Here is a 6,324-nt window from a genome sequence, read left to right on the forward strand (position 1 = left end):
ACTACTGTACGAATTGAAATTTTCACGGTGGTTTTATTTATCGCGAATCACCTTTGAACCGCCAAAATATCGAAAATATCAACGTGCGAATAACTAAGAGCGTGTTTCTACTGAGAGCACCTCACATCCCTGGCATCGCCACGAATTTTGTCCAACGCAGCACCTCGTAGTTTACGACCACTCGAGCTGTTTCTACTGAGCGATAAAATACGAGGTGATGCAAAGGTGACGTGCAAATGCGGCGATTCCGGAGGTCAGGTATTTTTAAGTCACAGATTTGGGTCACGCGCGCACTGCCTGTTAATACGATCCGAACCCTGCCTGCTTTGCTACAACTGCGTCGGCTATTTTTTGATAAGCCATTTCTCTTTGTCTTCCCATCCAATATACCCCGAACTAACATGTATCCTGCCACTGACTGATCAGAAATCTTTGGAGATCGAGGGTCCAGTTGAGATTTTCTCAAGGCTGTGACATACTAATGTGGTACTCTCGCGATTCGAGACAATATAAAATGAAATAACGCGGTGTAAAATCAAGTAAGTAATGAGGGCTTAGTAATTCAATAAGTTAGGCTGTTAATCACGCGAACAATAGACGATGAATGCCACAATTCACATGTAACGTAACGTATAGGGCCTATAACACATACACAAGCGAGTTGGTACGAACAAAGCATGATGCGAACACGGTCGCTGTGTGTACACACGTATTTTGTACACATGTGTCGAAGGAGTGTGTGCGATGAACCGATTGAAAAGCGCGGGGAGAAATTCTAGACGTCCGATACACCACGAATTTCGCTACCCGCTGTGTTTCTACTGAGAATCGTCCTTCGCGTCACCACGCATCGACCACCTCAATAGATGGACGACGGAGCACCTCGCATCAGCCGGCATCGGCCACTACCCGATCTGTTTCCACTGAGGAAAAATTCGAGGTGTCACCACGCATCGGCCGGTATCGGCCGGCATCGGCCGGTATCACCACACATCGGCTGGCATCACCTCGAATTTTCGTCGCTCAGTAGAAACACGCTCTAAGTTCAGTTAGACCCTCGCAACTGCGAAATTAACAACATGTCCTCCAAGTAGCAATTCGCGAAAATAAATGTACGCGAAAATTTCAGCTCGTACAGTATAATACAAACCTTGTTGATGGCACTTCGTGCTACTGCTGAAATAACACGCAGCCTATCTGCCTCGCTGTGTGTATCTATCACGAAATCAAAAGTCAGTATCTTAAGGCTCTATTGAGATAGCAGACTACTTGAAATATCTGCGTGTTGAAGATATTATCAGCATACTTACTTTTATTTTTGTTATCACAATGTTATACTTTGATAAAAAAGACAAACTTGTACATGAGTGCATGAATGGTATGAATTGTATAATTTGTGTAAATGAATATGAAATCACACAAGGATATGATATAACAACGTATTACAGTTGACAATCAACAAAATGAAGCATTATATACATAATAGTCTAAACAGTGATAAATGTTGATGATTATGGAGTAATGGATAAGCTTACGATGGCCTAAATCACTCACTTAATAAGTTATTTCATAGATACATTTAGTAGTTGCTTAACATTATTCGTTCACCAGGGACTATTGACATTTTCTGAAAAGTCAACTGCTACTTGATATGAATGAACACCCACAACTAATTCTGCTTTAAAAAAAAGAAGAAAACTACTCTCAGTATTTCCACCACTTAAGTTTAAAAAAAAAAAAAAGAACGCAGGGCAAATACAGTACCTAACAGGAATTTGACGCGGGAAATATGTAGTACAAAGATGCATGCCAAATCTTTGTTTTGTCAGATTAATCTTAATTTAAAGGCTATACCCCTAACACACATCGCAGGTATATTCCACTCTGTATCATATGGAACATCATCATTATAACATGACAGTAAGGCTGTTAAATAGGGAGCGATGAAACACCATCGTAGGAAAAAAAAAAGAGGAAGAGGTCATTGTGACGATGGAGGAGAGAGGAAATTTGATGAAGGTCTGCCAGGAAAAGTTTCTCCTCTGCCAGTAAGTGTGTCAATGCCACTGATAGCAGCTCCTAACTCACTGAACTTGAAATTGGTCCAATCAGGACCAGCTACAACCTTACAGGCATAATTTACCATTTGCAGATGAAACAAAAACCCAGCATTTAGTGCTTCAAAATGGTTTTAAAATGTGAGTTAGGGATAGAAACAACCAATGTTAAAATTTGAACCAGTATAATCGATGTTAAGTATTGTTAAATATACAAAATGTGAACAGTAGTTGTAATAAAAATATTTCCAGACTAAACCGTCTACAGTTATGGTTAAATGAGAAAAAACAGTGATATCTCCTTATATCTTAGGCTTTGTTGCAAAAAGTTTTATATGGTAGGATGTTTTGTGATACAACTGACCTACATACCCGCATCAAAAGTGAACATATTTTAAATCACTGCTCCCAAAGGTAATTAGGACCTTTACATGTTGAATCCTCTCAGCTGGGAAAATGCAGTGATGACACACACACACACACACACACACACACACACACACACACACACACACACACACACACTCAAACCTGCACTGTCCAAGCTCACTTTCAACACCATCTGCATTCAAAAGCCAATAACTATCCAGGGAATTGTACTGGGGATGACTTGATGATTGAAGTTGCACTTTACAAAGTACATCAAAGACATTGCATCATGGAAACAAACCACAGAGCTGTGAAACTGCATGTTATACTATATCTATGATTCATTTTTTCATCCAGAGTAAGAAAAGACATGCATGATTTTAAAGTGAAATATGTGTTGCTGTTGATTTTTTTTTTTTTGTCTGACATTTGATTTGTTTTCTAAAATACATTTTTCCATTTTTCTTTACCAAAATATTTTCTCCATTTGGGATTGTTGTCTTGTGTTTGCTTTATATATGTATATATATATATATATATATATGATTCGGCACGCCGTACACCGGGGTACCGTTGTAACCCGGGGTACCGCGTTGTATAGTGCCATCTCATGGCCATTATTTATAATGCGTATCGAATTCAGATACGCCGATTCTGAATTCGGATACGGCAAAGTCGTCGCAATGAACTAGCACCATAGGTGTTTTTCGAAGTACACTTGGATGCATTAATTGATGCATAATCACAAATAAGAAAACATTTTTGTGCATAATAATACTAACAAATATTTTGACACATTTTTTGGTAAGCCAGGGTACAGCGCTGAAAAAAAAATAATTAATTCAACAAAATGGCGAATTTTCATTTGGTACCCCAGGGTACCAAATATTGCATCATATATAGGCGACCCTCAACAAGTACGCCTAATATGCTCTGCTTTACAGCATTGAGCACTTTTTCGACCCTCAACAAACCATATATTCCCGACGGATATATACTAGTACCCAACGGATATATATATATATATATATATATATATATTCCTTTTTATTCTGTATAGTACAATCTTTTTATCCACAGAGGTTTGCAGCCCCAACCCTATAGCTTAAAGTTCACTGAATTATGTAAAGAATCATATCATGTTAGCATCAGTGCAGATGCTTATTCATGATGAGATGAAAAAAAAAATATGTTTCTTAAACATGAAATTAGGCAAATTGCTATGGGACAGATTGAGCATCTAATGTAATTAGATTATTGATGGATGGTTTGTTTGATTGATTGATTGATTGATTGATTAGTTAATAGAGCATATTATATTGGAGTGAGTAAACTTGGTTTAGTGTTGTCTTTATAATTCACTCAAAACCTAGCATACCGTTGAATCTCCTGTACGAACTGTGTAAATATCAAGGGCTATGAAAAGTGTGATACCCAACAAGTATGAATGTATCTGACAATCATTTGGTATCATATCGCTAAGTACACAATCCTGTAGTAGTTCATATCTGCAGAAGTGTGGACTGCAATCAATGTTATTGCTCCTGACTATAAAGAAGGGAGAACGTTCCTGTCTGTGATGGTTTGATAATGTGAGCTATAAATAGAACCATGTACTCTTGGGGTGGGGTTTTTGGTTGTGACACTGAAATAATGATAATAATCACACATTGTCAAAACACAAAGTGTAACAGGTTGATACATATAATCATATATACAACATAACAGGCAGCTTTCCTCAAGGAGACATCATAAATCTTGCTACTTGCAACAACAAAAAAAAAAAAAAAAAAAAAAAGAATCAGGAAGTGAGCTTTGACATTTATGATGCTGAGAGATAATTATGCTTCTGGTCTGTCCCTGTTTACTTTATAGTCAAATCTTCATCATCTGTCAAGTCTGCATGTGTTTGGATTTTCTCCTTGTAAGTAAATTGGTGTTTCGTTAATTACTCTCTGTGATCTTTGATCCCTGCACATGCTTTGACTGACAGATGCTGTATTTTCACTGACCTGCTATTCTCATCACAAGCCAGATGTCTATAGATGTTTGTGAAATCATCTCTGCAATGGACTTATTATCCCTTAGATGCTTTTAATCTTGTTCACATGACCCTTCAAGTTCATTTACTGGCTAGCTCTGTCATATATATTTCTATTTTTTCCCCCACTGGGATATATATTATTTTACATCAAACATATATTCATCTGAATACATAATACATCGTAATATTTCAAATAAAATACTTTAAAAAACAGGCAATGAAATATTGTGACTCAGAGTATACATATCAAGAGAACAGGCATCTAAACAGATACATTTTTTCTGAAACTCTTGCAATTTATGATTATTTCTTGCAATAAATTTTTCCTTATCATAATATTCCCTTATACTATCTTTACATAAATCCAAACGAGGTATTATTTTTATCTTGTGTGAACTCTCACATTCTTTTTTTTTTAAATAGCATTTTTGCCATGTTCATGAGATTAGCCTTGGATTAAATGCTACCAGTCTCAGTTTGATTGGCTTCATCATACCTAGATCAAAATCATTCCATCAACCCCCCCCCCAACAAACAAACAAACAAACAAACAAATAGACCCCAATTGCTAAATTTCAAGATTTTATCTCCAATCATTGTTGTCACACATGGCCTTACAACACATCAAATGAATTGATGTCCATTTTTCTTGAATTCAATCGAATGCTTAAATATAAACTGTTGATTTTCAGTAAATATTCCAACATAGAAACAAAGAATAAAAGATGGATCACAACTCTCGAGCCTCAAATTGTTCTAAGGAGTGAAAATAGAGCTGGTTTGGTGTAACAAAGAGTCAATCAATGCTTGTTTTCATGGGAGGACTTTCTTCCACTTGATAGGTGTTGTTAATTAGTGGAATAACTTCTTCAGCACTGGACTTCCTGAGTCAAAGGCAGCTGGGGAAATGAGTCTTAAGAAGGTTTTCCTTGTTTTGGTCTGTGCCAGGTGACTTAAACTGTGAACCCATCATATTGTCTGCATAACTCTCTTACCTAAATATACTGCAGTATTTTACCCCTTCAACTCTAGCTTTTCAAGCACTGATATGTCAGTATGAACCCCTTACAGACTGCTACCTCAAAATGCCATTGTGCAGTAAACGAACAAATGTAGTCACAGTGTTTATGAAATGCAATATTCTACACCATATTGAAGTTGGCTTTGACAAAAAGAGCAAAATCAGGTGAATGAAAATGCTTTGAGGTTTTATCAAAATTGGACACACAAAAAAAAACTTTAAATGGAATCTCAAAATGTCCTGTGTTTGTGTGTGTGTGTGTGTTTGTTTATTTGTTTTTTGTTTTTGTTTTTGTTTTCAATCAGGAATACTAGTTGCAACTGCATGTATGCAGATGGGCATAATTTATCACTTCACATGTCTCTTTGACCTATGTGCAATCTTCACTAAATTTGCTTCGTACACCTCACAGCCTTGAAGTATGTCACAGACATCATTTGACATGAAAGCAATAGGAATAAGATTATGAAATCATTGTAGTCTTGTTATCAAATGAAAATTTGAACTTTTTGGGAGAAAGAACCGGCAGTTGCTGAATCATTGACCAAAACATGATTTAACAAAATTGTATGAACAAACTGCTGGGAAATTTTGTGAGGTGATGGCTGTGTTGCCCCTTCTATTTTGCATGCTTACTCAATATGAAGACACGCGTAGCATACATACAATTTCCATGGATGTAATTTACATCATGTCTGATTATGACAAAAGTGCAGTCATTCTATGCATCTTATTTTACTCTGTGTATTGAAATCAACTTGAACACAGTTTGAAAATTACAACCTGCCCACATAATTCAGAGATGCCAAGGTCAGAAATCAATGGAACAGCAG

This window comes from Diadema antillarum, unplaced genomic scaffold, assembly GCF_040938485.1.
Source record: "Diadema antillarum isolate AM-2024a unplaced genomic scaffold, OU_Dant_1.0 seq00001399_RagTag, whole genome shotgun sequence".
NCBI classification, from domain to species: Eukaryota; Metazoa; Echinodermata; class Echinoidea; order Diadematoida; family Diadematidae; genus Diadema; species Diadema antillarum.